The 18322-nt window shown below is 38.5% G+C and overlaps 1 protein-coding gene across 6 annotated transcripts in view; it reads left to right on the forward strand.

Annotated features, from left to right (window-relative positions):
• Nucleotides 1–18322, forward strand: part of ATRX (ATRX chromatin remodeler) — a 423319-nt gene that overhangs the window by 71409 nt on the left and 333588 nt on the right. The gene's annotated exons all lie outside the window — the stretch shown is intronic.

Genomic DNA, 18322 nt, shown 5'->3' on the forward strand with positions numbered 1-18322 from the left:
TTTCTTAGTCTTCGAGATATGGAATTAAGGTATTGATTTGGCGTGTTTTTGAATGTTGACATTCAGGGCCATAAATTTCTTTCTGAACACTGCCTTTTTCTTTATTTCATCTTAAGTTTTCGTATAATATGTTCTGCATTTGTTCATCTCAGTGATATTTGCTGATTTCCTTGTGGTTTCTTCTTGACCCACTGATTGTTTAAGAGTGCCATTTAATTTCTACATTTGTGAATTTTTTGGTTTTCCTTCTGTTACTGATTTCTAGCCTTCATTTCATTGTGGTCAGAGAAGATGCTTTGTATTCCTTCAATTTTTCAAATGTGTTATGACTTGTTTTGTGATCTAACATGTGGTCTGTCCTGGAAAATGATCCATTTACACTTGAGAAGAATGTATTCTGTTGTTGGGTGGAGTGTTCTTTTTAAGTCTATTAGGTCTAATTCATTTATAGTTTTGTTCAAGTGTCCTGTTTCCTTATTGTTCTTCTGTATGGGCGTTTTATCCATTGATGGAAATGGTTTTTAAAGTCTCCAATTATTACTGTAGAAGTATCTATTTCTACTATTAGTTTTGTTAGTGCTTGCCTCATGTATTTTCAGACTCTGATTAGGTGCATAACACATATGTTTACAACTGCTTTACCTTTTTGGCTAATTGACCCTTTTTATTAGTATATAGTGCCCTTCTTTGTGTCTTGTAATGGTTTTTTACTTAAAATCTATTTCATCCAATATTAGTATATGTTCTAGTTTGCTACCTGCTGGAATGCAACACACCAGAGATGGATTGACTTTAATAAAAGGGGATTTATTTCATTTAAAAGGTGTAGTTCTTCAGAGGAAAGGCAGCTAACTTTTCAACTGAGGTTCTTTCTTATGTGAAAGGCACAGGGTGATCTCTGCTGGCCTTCTCTCCAGGCCTCTGGGTTCCAACAACTTTCCCCAGGATGATTCCTTTCTGCATCTCCAAAGGCCTGGGCTGAGCTGTGAGTGCTGAGATGAGCTATGCTGAGCTGCTTGGGCTGTGCTGTGTTTTGCTGTCTCATTTCAGCTTCCAGCCAATTAAACTTCATTCATTGCAGTAGGCATGTCTCCTGGCCGACTGCAGGTATAATCAGCAACAGATGAGGTTCACATACCATTGACTCATGTCTACAGCAGTAAAACTAGGCACCTTCACCTGGCCAGGTTGACACCTGAACCCAACTACCACAGTATAGTTACGTAGTGTCTCTTTCACTTACTATTTATGTGGAATATTTTCTTCCATCTGTTTATATTCAATCTGTTGTTGTCTTTGAATTTAATGTGAATCTGTTCTCTATCCAAACCCTCATCTCTTCTAGGATTTGTAGTTATTTTCTCCCATTCTGTTGATTGTGGTTGTCTTTTCACTCTCTAGATAGTGTCCTTTGATACACAGATTTTGTAATCCATTTTTATATTCTGTGGCCTGTGTCTTTGATGTCAGTTTCTTTTTCGTATACTGTGTGGTGGGAGTCACATTTCATTTTTTTTCCGTGTGACTATCCTGTAGCATCATTTTGTTGTAAAATTTTTTTTTGGAAGTTTCTGGGCCGGGAATTGAACATTGGTCTCCCTCATGACAGGCGGGAATTCTACCACTCTACTATGCTTGCGCGCGCGCGCGCACACACACACACACACACGCACACACACACACACACACACACACACACACACACACACACACGACTTTGATGTCATTTTAAGTAACCATTTCCAAATCCCAGATCATGAAAATCTGACCCCATGTTTTCTTCTAAGTTTATCATTATAGTTTTAGTTCTCAATTTAGGTGTTTGATCAGTTATTAATTTTGTGTATTGTGTTAGAAAAATCCTACTTAATTCTTTTGTATGTGGCTGTCTAGTTTTCTCAGCATTGTTTTTTTTCAATATTTTTATTGATAAAGAACATACAACAGAAACATTCTTAATACAAACATTCTATACATGATGCACAATCAGTGGCTCACAATTTCATCACATAGTTGTATATGCATCACCATGATGATTTTTTAGAACATTTGCATCACTTCAGAAAAAGAAATAAAAAGAAAAAACTCATACATCCCATACCCCTTACCCCTCCTCATTGACTACTAGTATTTCCATCTACCCAGTATATTTTAACTCTTGTTCCCCTATTATTTGTTAATTTTTGTCCATATTTTTTTTATCCATCTGTCCATAGCCTAGATAAAGGGAGCATCATACACAAGGTTTTCACAGTCACATTGTAAATGTTGTATCTTCATAGTCATCTCCAAGAAACAAGGCTACTGGAATACAGCTCTACAGTTTTAGGTACTTCCTTTGGCGACTCAAATATGCCCTAAATTGAAAAGGGATATCTGTATAAAGAGTAAGAATAACTTCCAGGATAACCTCTTGACTCTGAAATCTCAACCACTAACACTTCGTTTTTTCTCATTTCTTTCTTCCCCTTTTTGGTCAAGAAAGTTTTCTCAATCCCTTGATGCCAGGTTCCAGCTCATCTGGGATTTCTGTCCACGTTGCCAGGGAGATTTACACCCCTGGGAGTCATGCCCCACGTGCGGGTGGGGTGGGGAGTAGGTTCACTTACCATGTCAGTTTAGAGAGAGAGGCCACATCTGAGCAACAGAAGAGGTTCTCTGGGGGTGATCTTAGGCCTAATTTTAAGTAGGCTTAGCCTATCCTTTGCAGGAATAAGTTTCATAGGGGTGAACCCCAAGATTGGTGGCTTGGACTTTTTATTTGGTTGTTCCCGCTGCTTGCAAGAGTATCAGAAATTCTCCAAATGGGGAAGTTTAATTTTTCTGCTTTCCCTTAAGGGGATCCTGCGAATACTTCTTTACTCACTGTCCACATCACTCTGGGATTTATCAGGGCATCACACTAACCTGGACAAACCAGCAAGATCTCATGCTCTGTTCAAGATTCCCTGTACTTATGGTGTTCAGCTAAACTGACCATACAAGTTAAATTAGGAAATATACTCCGAAAATATAAATTTTGCACCAAATAAGCATCTTTCCCTTTAGTCTCATACAGAAGTTGAAGTTTGAAGATATGAATGATATCATCCTTTACCCAGTCTTTTGATATACCTTAGTCTTATCCAGATCAGCTTCATTCATGTCTCTACTCAATTTAGCACCATGTTTTGAAGAGATTGTTCTTTCCCCATTTAGTGGTTTTATCTTCCTTGTTAAAAATCATTAACTGAAGATGTGAGGGTTTCTCTCTAATCCCTCAGTTTTATTCAGTTCACCTATTTATTTATCTTTTGTCAGTACCACACTGTTTTGATTACTGTGTCTCATTTTCAAGGAGTAATAAAGTGATATTTCATCACTTTCATTTATATTAGTACTTACTAATACATTCCTCCCCCCATGAATATTGTCTTTTCTATCATTATTTTGTTGCTCAGGTATCCTTGGCAAGTGGAAGAAATTTCTTTCTTTCTCTTTCTCTCTGTCCCTTTCTCCCCTCCCCTCCCCCTCCTTTCTCCTCCCCTCCCCCTCCTTTCTCCTCCCCTCCCCCTCCTTTCCTCTCCCCTCCCCCTCCTTTCTCCTCTTCTCCCTCTCCTTTCCCTTCCTCTCCCTCTCCTTTCCCCTCCCCTCCCCTCCCTTTCTCCTCCCCTCCCCTCCTTTTCTCTCCCCTCCCCCCTCCTCTCTTCCTGCTCTCTCCCTCTCTCCTTCTTTCTCTCTTTCTGTCTGTCTTTCTGTCTTTCTTCCTTTTAGTCTCTTCTTTTTGCACTTTTACTTTCCCAACCTCTAATGCCTTTTAATGCGTTATGGTATTGAGAAACCAAGTTCTGGGTTCATGATGTGCTCATTGCCACCGGAGTGTTTTTTTTCAGGCACTTTCATTATATGTAAGAAACTCATTATATGTGTTCTTCATGGATGATACTGATACAAAAAAAGTCAACACCAGACGTATCATTCTGTTCTTCCCCTTTTTATATTTCTAATTCTTTTCTCCAACCCAAAGAAATCTTCACTTTATTTGCTCATTTGTTTAATTCTCATATACAGATGTATTTTCAGAATTTGTAACCCATACCCCACCACAGTGAGAGAAACCTAACTATCAATAAATATTCAAAATTGCTTTGGAATGAAGTGTATCATCATATTCTTGTGTTTAGTTGTTGGGAAATTATGCTTCTGGTAATGGTGGAGTAGCCCCAATTGGAGTGAGCCACAGAAACTAATTATAAATTCTAGCCAACTTACAAAAAGAAAATGTGTGAAGGAAGTAAACAGGGACAAATAGCAGATACCAACTAAAGGGGAGTCAACACATGGAAGAAGAAAATACCAGTGACTGAATTTCACATTGTGAAGCCTTTTTGCCTCAGGGTAGGCCTTACTTTGTGCCACCTGTTGCAGTAAAATCAAGACAGAAATCCACATTCCTGCTGCATGAGGTCTCAGAGGAAAAAATTTTAGGAGACCACAGTAGGTGTAAAATGAGGGGATTGCATATCCTACCTAGGAGAGAGTTACAGGATGGGAACCCTGAATTTTGCAAAATACTCTTTATACCTCTGTCTTAATAACCCAGGTGTGGTCTAGACTCCAGGCATCCCAGTTAGGGCTAAAAAAATAGAAGAGATTTCTACTACTTCCCACTATAGGGTAGATATTTTAGAATTTAATATCATGTAAGGTACTTATCTACTGCAACAAAAACAGCAGCTCTCTTTGGCAGACCATACCAGAATATAGAGTGTTCGCTGTGTCTTTTACATTGTCCAATATCCTATCCGTAATACTAGATGAATGAAGAAACAGGAAAATGTGACTCATACCTGGGGATAGGCAAACAGTCCGTAGCAGACTAGAATATTAAAGGTATTAAGACGGTGCTCAATTACGAAAAGACAAATATATTTATGATGAATGGATTTGAAATCCTAGTATTAAGAAATACAAGTTCTGATGAATCATTGTTTATATTTAAGAGCAGAGTGCAGATAGAAGTGTCAGTGAATTTGATGATAGATTAGTAAAAATGATCCAGTCTGACAATTGAAAACAGATTAAAAAGTATAAAGAACGACTTATAGGTGAGTGGGATATTGGTTACTCCTTTTCCCAAGAAGCAACTCTAAAACAACTGTCAGATCTTTCTGGAAACCGGTGAAAGGCATATAACAGATTGAGAGGTGTTTATTCATGAAAGTCTATTCAGCCTAGGGTAAGAACACTGGGAATCTGTAGTGTCCTCTTTTGGGGCTGCTCCGTGTTCCGTTTAGTCTCATGTCCATTTTCATTGTCAGCAACAGTTATGATCATGGTGCCAGAGCAACAAACAGAGTAGGCCATTGACTCAACTGGCCTTGAGTTTTGGTCCTGGTTGTGGTATGCCACCTGCTGGCAGACTAAACAAATTTATTAGCGTGATCTGGGAAATAAGACACCCTTTAAAGGCTTTTGAGCAGTCTAAATGTCCCTGACTGCACACATGTATAGGAGATTGTTGAGGGCCTGGTGAAAACTAAAACCTAGACCAGATTTGAAAGCTGCCTGAATTTTGTGTTTCTTAACCCATCTGTTGATCCATCAACAGAGGGTGTAAGCTTTACTTGTTTGAAGTGATTGAGCACAGTCTTTACGAGTCATTGGCTGAACACTGAACTGTGCAGACAACAGAAATCAAATCTAGGGAGTGAGTATTGAAACTCAAAAGGCAAAAGAAAAAAACTGACCAGAGACATAAGCGTTGTACACCGTGGGGTAGATAGATTACACAGATTTAGTGCAGAGAAATTATTAAAGAAATAAGGCAAACAGCCAACAGCAACAACAATCCATGGAGGTGGGTTGGGGAGCACACAGAATCAAAATCCAGAGTTGCTGGATATCACCTAATGTATATAGTTAACCAGAAATATGATACATGTAAAGAAAAAGAAAAATTTAACCCATCTCGGAGAAAAAAAGTCAATGGAAATTCTCTTTGGGTCCAATATTTTGTAAGTTTTTGTTTAATAATCTTGTACATATATTTAATTCATTTTTGTTTTCTCTTAATGCAAATTTATTGATATATATTCACATTTCATACAAATTCCATCCAAAGTGGGTCATTGTATGATCACATAGTCGTGCGTTCAACACCTCAATCAATTTTTTTTTTCTTTTTTTTTTTTATTAATTAAAAAAAGAATTAACAAAACAATTAGAAATCATTCCAATCTACATGTACAATCAGTAATTCTTAATAACATCACATAGTTGCATATTCATCATTTCTTAGTTCAAATTTTTCCATTCTTTTCCCTATAGTTTCTGTTTCTTTTTGGAATTCAGATGTTCCATCCTCCAAATCACTAATTCTATCTTCTGTCTCTTTAAATCTATCATTGTAGCTATCCATTATTTTTTCTATGTTTGCTACTTTATCCTTCACTTCCATAAGTTCTGCGATTTGTTTTTTCAGTTTTTCTATTTCTTCTTTATGTTCAGCCCATGTCCTCTTCATGTCCTCCCTCTATTTATCGATTTCATTTTTGAAGAGGTTTTCCATTTCTGTTCGTATATTCAGCATTAGTTGTCTCAGCTCTTGTGTCTCATTTGAGCTATTGGTTTGTTCCTTTGACTGAGCCATATTCTCAATCTTTTGAGCGTGGACAGTTATCTTCTGCTGCTGGCGTCTGGGCATTTATTCAGATTTCTCTTGGTGTTGGACCCAGCAAGGTTGTAATATTTTTCTGTGAAATCTCTGGGTTCTGTTTTTCTTATCCTGCCCAGTAGGTGGCGCTCGTGGCACCCGTTTGTCTGCGGGTCCCACCAGTAAAAGGTGCTGTGGGACCTTAAACTTTGGAAAACTCTCGCCGTCCTGGGGGTTCGCTAGCCGAAGCGGCTTGAGCCGGCCCGGGGTCCGAACGCAGGGAGTGTGTCCGAACGCAGGGAGGGTTGCTGGTCGCCGCAGCCAGGGAAAGAGCCCGTCCGAATTTCCTAGTCGGCCCTGGGCAACAAGCGTGGCGGGAGGGCGCCAGCGGCAGCGGCCCGCCCGGGAGAGTGCACGTTCCCCGGGAGTCACGGGTTTGGAAGGGGCCTCCCCCACCCGTCACCGTTCTCCGCGGCCTGGGGGTTTCCGTTCCAATTCTCTCAGTTGGTCGGGGGGCTGCGCGTGGTGTGGGCGCCAGCCGTCTTTGTTTCAGGGGACCGCCTCTCCAATTCTCCCAGCCGGCCCGGGAAGGGGGAAGGGAGTAACTCCGGCCGCTTGCCACCCCGCCCGGTAAGGCCCGCGCGCCTCGGCGATCTCACCCGAGCTGCTTCTCTCAGCCAGCCAGCCGTTCCAGGATGGGGTACGCTGTCTTTTTTATCTCTGTTGTGGCTTTGGGCGCTTTCTGTATCGTTTCTACTCCCCTAGTAGGTGTCCTGGAGAAGAAACTAAGATCCGCGCGTCTTACTAAGCCGCCATCTTCCAGGAAGTCTCCCAATTCCCCCCTCAATCAATTTTTGAACATTTTTATTACTCCAGGAAGAAAGGGAAAAAAAAGAGAAAAAGAGAAAACCTGTATTAGCCTTTACACCTTATCCCCTTCCACCCCCCCCCAATGATTGATCCCCAGCATTGGTATGGTACCTTTGTTACTGTTGATGAGAGAATATTAACATATTATGCAGTTTATTGTTTATGGTAGTTATTTTTTATAAAGCCACCACGAACACTGAATTAGCAAATACTGAAGTTTTGCTCTTAGGGGAAATACAGGAGTAAGTTCCTTTGAGCCTCTGACCATAAAATTTTCATTAACCATTTAAAATCTGATACTCTTTTATGTGTGTTTCTGTTTAAAGACAGCTTATTTAAAATATATTGTTGATTCATTAACAGTTCACATGATTCATTAACAGCACTATAGTTCATACCTGAACAAAGGTTGTCTTGCATGTATTTTCTGGATAAAGCATATGAGTGCCTTCTTGTGCTTAGGTACACTAGACAACACTTGAGCACTATTCTTGAGGCCCATTTTGAAGAAAATAAGCATCAAAAAGCATAAAAATGTAAAATTATGGCATTAAACATACTATGTTAAAGGGTACTTGTTTACAGTATGAGAGCTGAAAGAAGAAGATGGCTTTATTTGCTTTCAGCTGGGAATGTGCACATTGGGTTATTCTGATATTTTTGCAGAGCTCTTCATTTCCATGAATGATGGTAAAATCCCTGCAGGTATTGATTTTGGGGTTATGCTATAAATTTTATATAGTAGGTGCTCTAGAATTGCTAAAGCTGCCAGAATGTTATATACCAGAAATGGAACAGCTTTTAAAAAGTGGAATTTATTGAGTTGCAAGTTTACAGTTCTAAGACTATGAAAATGTCCAAATTAAGGCATCTAGGGAAAGATACCTTAACTCCAAAGAAAGGGCCGTTGAAGTTCAGGGTTTCATTCTCAGCTAGGAGGGCACGTGGCAACATCTGCTAGCTTTCTTTCCTCATTTCATAAGGCTTCCAGGGAGCGTTTTCCTTCTGCTCCAGAGATCTCTGGCTGCATGGGCTCTGTTGGTTCTGGTGGTTCTAAAGCTTTTTCCAAAATGATTCCCTCTTCAAGGACTCCTGTAAGCAACCCCACTTTGACTGGGTAGAGACATATCACCTTGAAACGTTTTAATCAAAAGTTACCACCCGCAATTGAGTGGGTCATATGTCCATAGAAACAATCAAAATGATTCCACCCAGAAATATTGAATGAGGATTAAAGGACATGTCTTTTCTGGGGGTGCATAATAACTTCACAGTGGCACCATAGACAGTTTCAGAAATATCGTGTTTATGAATAATGAAGATAGACTGTTATTTTTTTAGACTTTTTCCTAAGTATTTTTTTTGTATGCTGAATGGTGGGGGTCACATTTCATTCTTTTTCCATATGACTGTCCTGTTATTGCAGCACCATTAGTTGAATTTTTTATTGCCAGGGCGGGGGTGAAATTAAATTTAACCCAGGTCTCCCTCATGGCAGGTGAGACTGCAACCATTGAACTACCCTTGCATTCCAAATTCTATTATTATTATTATTATTATTATTTAAATTTTTTTGCGTGGGCAGGCACTGGGAATTGAACCTGTGTCTCCAGCATGGCAGGTGAGAACTCTGCCACTGAGCCACCATTGGCTGCCCCAAGTTCTATTGTTTTTTGAAATTCAAATTCCAGTTGCTTGTTGCTGATAAATAGGAACTCAGTAGACTTTTATATTTATTCTTAATGCACATACCACACTTGTTACCTTTGTACAGCACATTGTTCTAATCTATTGCCCTAACTGCCTTACCGGTTAAGAGGATCATTTGTGACAAGGAATTATTTCCTGCGAAATTGTGATAATGATAGTACCTACCACATATGGATGTGAAGATTCAATGATCTTAGGTAGATCTAGTGCATAGAAAGCTATTTAGAGCCTAGTAAGTTCTCAAGAAATATTAGCTTTTACTTTTATTGACATCACTATTATTAATTTGAAATTTGAATATCTACTATGTCATAGTACATGAACTGAAAATGTTACCCAGAAGTTCTCTCACTATTAGAATAATGGAAGGCAACATGATGATTGCTATAGGATTAAAAGAAAAGAAGATATTGCTAACACTTTGATTAGAAATTTACTCAAGCTTTCAAGAAAAATTTATTGAATATGTACCATGTGTCAGGAACTAGATTTTATCATTGAGTAGTTGAGACATTTTCCCTGCCCTCGTGGATCTTAGAGTTTAACGGGAACGGCAGATATTATATAACCCTGCCACTTTGCTGTACTCATTTATTAGCTCTAGTAGTTTTGCTGGGAATTTTTTGGGGTTTTCAACATATAGTGTCATATCATCTGCAGACAGAGTTTTACTTCTTCATGTCCAATTTTTTTTTATTAATTAAAAAAAATTAACTAACACAACATTTAGAAATCATTCCATTCTACATATGTAATCAATAATTCTTAATATCATCACATAGATGTATGATCATCATTTCTTAGTACATTTGCATTGATTTAGGAAAAGAACTAGCAAAACAACAGAAAAAGAAATAAAATGATGATATAGAGAAAAAAATAAAAATAATAATAAAAATAAATAAAAAAATATAAAAAAGAAAAAACAAAAAACAAACAAAAAAAAACTATAGCTCAGATGCAGCTTCATTCAGTGTGTTAACATAATTACATTACAATTAGGTAGTATTGTGCTGTCCATTTTTGAGTTTTTATATCTAGTCCTGTTGCACAGTCTGTATCCCTTTAGCTCCAATTACCCATTATCTTACCCTGCTTCTAAATCCTGCTGGTCTCTGTTACCAATGACATATTCCAAGTTTATTCTTGAATGTTGGTTCACATCAGTGGGACCATACAGTATTTTGTCTTTTAGCTTTTGGCTAGACTCACTCAGCATAATGTTCTCTAGGTCCATCCATGTTACTACATGCTTCATAAGTTTATCCTGTCTTAAAGATGCATAATATTCCATGATATGTATATACTACAGTTTGTTTAGCCACTCGTCTGTTGATGGAGATTTTGGCTGTTTCCATCTCTTTGCAATTGTAAATAATGCTGCTATAAACATTGGTGTGCAAATGTCCGTTTGTGTCTTTGCCCTTAAGTCCTTTGAGTAGATACCTAGCAATGGTATTGCTGGGTCGTATGGTAATTCTATATTCAGTTTTTTGAGGAACCGCCAAATTGCCTTCCACAGTGGTTGCACCCTTTGACATTCCCACCAACAGTGGATAAGTGTGCCTCTTTCTCCGCATCCTCTCCAGCACTTGTCATTTTCTGTTTTGTTGATAATGGCCATTCTGGTGGGTGTGAGATGATATCTCATTGTGGTTTTGATTTGCATTTCTCTAATGGCCAGTGAGGTGGAGCATCTCTTCATGTGCCTTTTGGCCATTTGTATTTCCTCTTCTGAGAGGTGTCTGTTCAAGTCTTTTTCCCATTTTGTAATTGGGTTGGCTGTCTTTTTGTTGTTGAGATGAACAATCTCTTTATAAATTCTGGATACTAGACCTTTATCTGATATGTCCTTTCCAAATATTGATTCCCATTGTGTAGGCTGTCTTTCTACTTTTTTGATAAAGTTCTTTGATGCACAAAAGTGTTTAATTTTGAGGAGCTCCCATTTATTTCTTTCTTTCTTCAGTGCTCTTGCTTTAGGTTTAAGGTCCATAAAACTGCCTCCAATTGTAAGTTTGATAAGATATCTCCCTACATTTTCCTCTAACTGTTTTATGGTCTTAGACCTAATGTTTAGATCTTTGATCCATTTTGAGTTAACTTTTGTATAGGGTGTGAGATACGGGTCCTCTTTCATTCTTTTGCATATGGATATCCAGTTCTCTAGGCACCATTTATTGAAGAGACTGTTCTGTCCCAGGTGAGTTGGCTTGACTGCCTTATCAAAGATCAAATGTCCATAGATGAGAGGGTCTGTATCTGAGCACTCTATTCGATTCCATTGGTCGATATATCTATCTTTATGCCAATACCATGCTGTTTTGACCACTGTGGCTTCATAATATGCCTTAAAGTCAGGCAGCGCGAGACCTCCAGCTTCGTTTTTTTTCCTCAAGATGTTTTTAGCAATTCGGGGCACCCTGCCCTTCCAGATAAATTTGCTTATTGGTTTTTCTATTTCTGAAAAATAAGTTGTTGGGATTTTGATTGGTATTGCATTGAATCTGTAAATCAATTTAGGTAGGATTGACATCTTAACTATATTTAGTCTTCCAATCCATGAACACAGTATGCCCTTCCATCTATTTAGGTCTTCTGTGATTTCTTTTAACAGTTTTTTTGTAGTTTTCTTTGTATAGGTTTTTTTGTCTCTTTAGTTAAATTTATTCCTAGGTATTTTATTCTTTTAGTTGCAATTGTAAATGGAATTCGTTTCTTGATTTCCTCCTCAGCTTATTCATTGCTAGTGTGTAGAAATGCTACAGATTTTTGAATGTTGATCTTGTAACCTGCTACTTTGCTGTACTCATTTATTAGCTCTAGTAGTTTTGTTGTGGATTTTTCCGGGTTTTCGACGTATACTATCATATCATCTACAGTGATAGTTTTATTTCTTCCTTTCCAATTTTGATGCCTTGTATTTCTTTTTCTTGTCTAATTGCTCTGGCTAGAACCTCTAACATGATGTTGAATAATAGTGGTGATAATGGACATCCTTGTCTTGTTCCTGATCTTAGGGGGAAAGTTTTCAATTTTTCCCCATTGAGGATGATATTAGCTGTGGGTTTTTCATATATTCCCTCTATCATTTTAAGGAAGTTCCCTTGTATTCCTATCCTTTGAAGTGTTTTCAACAGGAACTGATGTTGAATCTTGTCAAATGCCTTCTCTGCATCAATTGAGATGATCATGTAATTTTTCTGCTTTGATTTGTTGATATGGTGTATTACATTAATTGATTTTCTTATGTTGAACCATCCTTGCATACCTGGGATGAATCCTACTTGGTCATGATGTATAATTCTTTTAATGTGTTGCTGGATTCGATTTGCTCGAATTTTGTTGAGTATTTTTGCATCCATATTCATTAGAGGGATTGGTCTGTAGTTTTCTTCTTTTGTAATATCTTTGCCTGGTTTTGGTATGAGGGTGATGTTGACTTCATAGAATGAATTAGGTACCTTTCTCTCCACTTCGATTTTTTTGAAGAGTTTGAGGAGAGTTGGTACCAATTCTTTCTGGAATGTTTGGTAGAATTCACATGTGAAGCTGTCTGGTCCTGGACATTTCTTTTTGGGAAGCTTTTGAATGAGTGATTCAATTTCTTTACTTGTGATTGGTTTGTTGAGGTCATCTATTTCTTCTTGAGTCAAAGTTGGTTGTTCATGCCTTTCCAGGAACCTGTCCATTTCGTCTAAATTGTTGTATTTATTAGCATAAAGTTGTTCATAGTATCCTATTATTACCTCCTTTATTTCTGTGAGGTCAGTGGTTATGTCTCCTCTTCCATTTCTGATCTTATTTATTTGCGTCCTTTCTCTTCTTTTTGTCAATCTTGCTAAGGGCCCATCAATCTTATTCATTTTCTCATAGAACCAACTTCTGGTCTTATTGATTTTCTCTAGTGTTTTCATGTTTTCAATTTCATTTATTTGTGCTCTAATCTTTGTTATTTCTTTCCTTTTGCTTGCTTTGGGGTTAGTTTGCTGTTCTTTCTCCAGTTTTTCCAAGTGGACAGTTAATTCCTGAATTTTTGCCTTTTCTTCTTTTCTGATATAGGCATTTAGGGCAATAAATTTCCCTCTTAGCACTGCCTTTGCTGCGTCCCATAGGTTTTGATATGTTGTGTTTTCGTTTTCATTTGCCTCAAGATATTTACTAATTTCTCTTGCAATTTCTTCCTTGACCCACTCATTGTTTAAGAGTGTGTTGTTGAGCCTCCACGTATTTGCGAATTTTCTGGCACTCCGCCTATTATTGATTTCCAACTTCATTCCTTTATGATCCAAGAAAGTGTTGTGTATGATTTCAATCTTTTTAAATTTGTTAAGACTTGCTTTGTGACCCAGCATATGGTCTATCTTTGAGAATGCTGTTGTGGGGTGTAATGTCCTATAAATGTCTTTTAAGTCTAGCTCATTTATTGTAATATTCAAATTCTCTATTTCTTTATTGATCCTCTGTCTAGATGTTCTGTCTATTGATGAGAGTGGCGAATTGAAGTCTCCAACTATTATGGTATATGTGTCTATTTCCCTTTTAAGTGATTGTAGTGTATTCCTCACGTATTTTGGGGCATTCTGGTTCGGTGCATAAATATTTATGATTGTTATGTCTTTTTGTTTAATTGTTCCTTTTGTTAGTAGATAGTGTCCTTCTTTGTCTCTTTTAACTGTTTTACATTTGAAGTCTAATTTGTTGGATATTAGTATAGCTACTCCTGCTCCTTTCTGGTTATTATTTGCATGAAATATCTTTTCCCAAACTTTCACTTTCAACCTATGTTTATCTTTGGGTCTAAGATGTGTTTCCTGTAGACAGCATATAGAAGGATCCTGTTTTTTAATCCATTCTGCCAGTCTATGTCTTTTGATTGGGGAATTGAGTCCATTAACATTTAGTGTTATTACTGTTTGGAAAATATTTTCCTCTACCATTTTGCCTTTTGTATTATATATATCATATCTGATTTTCCTTCTTTCTACACTGTTCTCCATACCTCTCTCTTCTGTCTTTTCGTATCTGACTCTAGTGCTCCCTTTAGTATTTCTTGCAGAGCTGGTCTCTTGGTTACAAATTCTCTCGGTGACTTTTTGTCTGAAAATGTTTTAATTTCTCCCTCATTTTGGAAGGAACATTTTGCTGAATATAGAAGTCTTGGTTGGCAGTTTTTGTCTCTTAGTAGTTTAAATATATCATCCCACTGTCTTCTAGCTTCCATGGTTTCTGCTGAGAAATCTACACATAGTCTTATTGGGTTTCCCTTGTATATGATGGATTGTTTTTCTCTTGCTGCTTTCAAGATCCTCTCTTTCTCTTTGACCTCTGACATTCTAACTAGTAAGTGTCTTGGAGGACACCTATTTGGATCTATTCTCTTCGGGGTGCACTGCACTTCTTGGATCTGTAATTTTAGGTCTTTCATAAGAGTTGGGAAATTTTCAGTGATAATTTCTTCCATTAGTTTTTCTCCTCCTTTTCCCTTCTCTTCTCCTTCTGGGACACACACAACACGTATATTTGTGCGCTTCATATTATCATTCAGTTCCCTGATCCCCTGGTAAAATTTTTCCATTCTTTTGCCTATAGTTTCTGTTTCTTTTTGGAATTCAGATGTTCCATCCTCCAGTTCACTAATTCTAGCCTCTGTGTCTTTAAATCTACCATTGTAAGTATCCATTGTTTTTTTCCATCTTTTCTACTTTGTCCTTCAATCCTTAAGTTTTGTGATTTGTTTTTTCAGACTTTCTATTTCTTCTTTTTGTTCAGCCCATGTCTTCTTCATGTCCTTCCTCAATTTATTGATTTGGTTTTAGAAGAGGTTTTCCATTTCTGTTCGTATATTCAGCATTAGTTGTCTCAGCTCCTGTATCTCTTTTGAACTATTGATTTGTTCCTTTGACTGGGCCATATCTTCAATTTTCCTGGCCTGATCCGTTATTTTTTGCTGGCGTCTGGGCATTTAATCAGATTTCCCTGGGTGTGGGACCCAGCAGGTTGAAAGATTTTTCTGTGAAATCTCTGGGTTCTGTTTTTCTTATCCTGCCCAGTATGTGGCACTCGTCTGTCTGCGGGTCCCACCAGTAAAAGATGCTGTGGCTCCTTTCACTTTGGAAGACTCTCGCTGTGGGGGAGGGTCGCCAGCCGAAGTGGCTTGGGGGAGTACCAATCCAAATCTTCCAGCTGGCCCGGGAATCCGTGCGTGGGTGGGTGCACTGGCTGCCCCGGCTTGGGGGAATGCCGATCTAAATCTCCCAGCCGGCCCGGGAAGGAGGGAGGGAGGGGCGCCGGCCACCGCGGCTTGGGGGAGTGACGATTCAAATCTCCCAGCTGACCTGGGAATCCGCGCTTGGGGGGGATGGTGGCGCCGGCCTGATTGGATTGGGGGAGTGCTGATCCAAATCTCCCAGCCAGCCCGGCAAGCCAAACGTAGCGGGGGGCGCCGGCCGCCGCGGTTTGGGCCAATGCCAATCCAAGTTCCCAGCCGGACCGGGAAGCCACCTGTGTGGAAGGGACCCTGGTTGCCCGCCTCCACGGCTTGGAGGAGTGCCGATCCAAATCTCCCAGCCAGCCCAGGAGGCCGTGCTTGGGGGCGGGGGGCGCTGACCGCCGCGGCTTGTGTGGACCACTTGTCCAAATCTCCCAGCTGGCCCAGGAAGGAGGGAGGAAGGGGTTCCAGCCGCCACGACCCAGGGAAGCACACGCCCCTCTGGCATCTCACCGCAGCGGATTCTCCCAGCCGGTTTAGCCGTTCCAGAATGGAGTACACTTTTTGGTCTCTGTCGTGGCTCCGTGATCTGTTCTGTACCGTTTCTGTTTCTTTAGTCGCTGTTCTGGAGGAGGAACTAAGACCCGCGCATCTTACTAGGCCGCCATCTTCTCCGGAACTCTTCCTGTCCAATTTTGATGCTTTTTGTATTTCTTTTTTTTTTTTTTTTGTCCATTTGCTCTGGGTAGAACTTCCAACACAATGTTGAGTAACTGTGGTGATCATGGACATCCTTGTCTTGTTCCTGATCTTAGGCGGAAAGTTTTTAGTTTTTCCCCATTGAGGATGATGTTAGCTGTGGGTTTTTCATATATTCTCTTTATCATGTTGAGGAAGTTCCCTTCCTGCTTGTCATGGTGTATAATTCTTTTAATATGCTGTTGGATTCGATTTGGAAGACTTTTGTTGAGGATTTTTGCATCTATGTTCATTAGAGAGATTGGTCTGTAGTTTTCTTTTTTTTGCAATATCTTTGTCTGGCTTTGGTATGAGGGTGATGTTGGCTTCGTAGAGTGAGTTAGGTAGCTTTCCTTCCTCTTCATTTTTCTTGAAGAGTTTGAGCAGGATTGGTACTACTTTCTTGAATGATTGGTAGAATTCACATGTGAAGCCATCAGGTCCTGGACTTTTCTTTTTTGGTAGCTTCTTAATGACTGATTTCAGTTTCTTTACTTGTTATTGGTTTGTTGAGCTCGTCTGTTTCTTCTCGAGTCAATGTTGGTTGTTCATGCCTTTGTAGGAATTTGTCCATTTCATCTACATTGTTGTGTTTATTAACATAAAGTTGTTCATAGTATCCTCTCATTACTTCCTTTATTTCTGTGGCATCAGTGGTTATGTCTCCTCTTCCATTTCTGATTTTATTTATTTTCATCCTCTCTCTTTTTGTCAACCTGGCTAAGGGCCCATCAATCTTACTGATTTTCTCATAGAACAAACTCCTGGTTTTGTTGATTTTCTCAATTGTTTTCATGTTCTCAATTTCATTTATTTCTGCTCTAATGTTCAATATTTCTTTCCCTTTGTTTGCTTTCCAGTTAGTTTGCTATTCTTTCTCTAGTTCTTCCAAGTGGACAGTTAATTCCTCGATTTTTGCTTTTCTTTTTTGATATAGGCATTTAGGACAGTAAATTTCCCCCTTAGCACTGCCTTTGCTCCCACATTTTGATGTTTTGTGATTTCATTTTCATCTGCCTTGAGATATTTACTGATTTCTTTTGTAATTTGTTTCTTGATCCACTCATTGTTTAAGAGTGTGTTGTTGAGCCTCCATATATTTTTCAATGTTATGGCACTTTGCCTGTTATTGATTTCCAATTTCATTCCTTTATGATCTGAGAAGTTGTTTTGAATGGTTTCAGTCTTTTTAAATTTGTTGAGACTTGCTTTGTGACCCAGCATATGGTGTATCCTTGAGAATGATCCATGAGCACTTGAGAAAAAGGTGTATTTCATTGTTCTGGGGTGTAATGCTGAATAAATGCGTGGTAATTCTAACTCATTTATTGTAGTATTCAAATCCTCTCTTTCTTTATTGATCCTCTGTCTAGATGTTCTGTCCTTTGATGAGAGTGGGGAATTGAAGTTTCTAAATATTATGGTAGATGTGTCTATTTCTCTTTTCAGTATTTGCCTCATGTATTTTGGAGCATTCGGGCTCTGTGCATAAATATTTATCATTGTTATTTGTTGTTGAATTGTTCCTTTTATTAATACATAGTGTCCTTTGTCTCTTTTTAGTTTTTTATTAATTTGAAAAAAATGACAAGAAAGAAACACAAACATTCTGAATATATGCTCCTTTCGTTCTACATAAATCATCAGTAATTCACAATATTATCGCATTGTTGCATATTTATTATCATGATTGTTTCTTAGAACGTTTGCACCAATTTAGAAAAAGAAATAAAAAGCCATCAGAAAAATAAAACAAAAACAGAAAAAAAATTTATGTACCATACCCCTTACCCCTCCCTTTCATTAATCACTAGCATTTCAAACTAAATTTGTTTTAACATTTGTTCCCGCTATTATTTATTTTTATTCCATATGTTCTACTTGTCTGTTGACAAGGTAGATAAAAGGCGCATCAGATACAAGGTTTTCCCAATCACACAGTCACGTTGTGAAAGCTATATCATTATACAATCATCATCAAGAAACATAGCTCCTGGAACACAGTTCTATATTTTCAGGCAGTTCCCTCCAGCCTCTCCATTACATTTTGGACAACAAGGTGATATCTATTTAATGCATAAGAATAACCTCCAGGATAACCTCTTGACTCTGTTTGGAATCTCTGAGCCATTGACATTTTGTCTCATTTCACTCTTACC

This window comes from Tamandua tetradactyla, chromosome X (genome assembly GCF_023851605.1).
Source record: "Tamandua tetradactyla isolate mTamTet1 chromosome X, mTamTet1.pri, whole genome shotgun sequence".
NCBI lineage: Eukaryota > Metazoa > Chordata > Mammalia > Pilosa > Myrmecophagidae > Tamandua > Tamandua tetradactyla.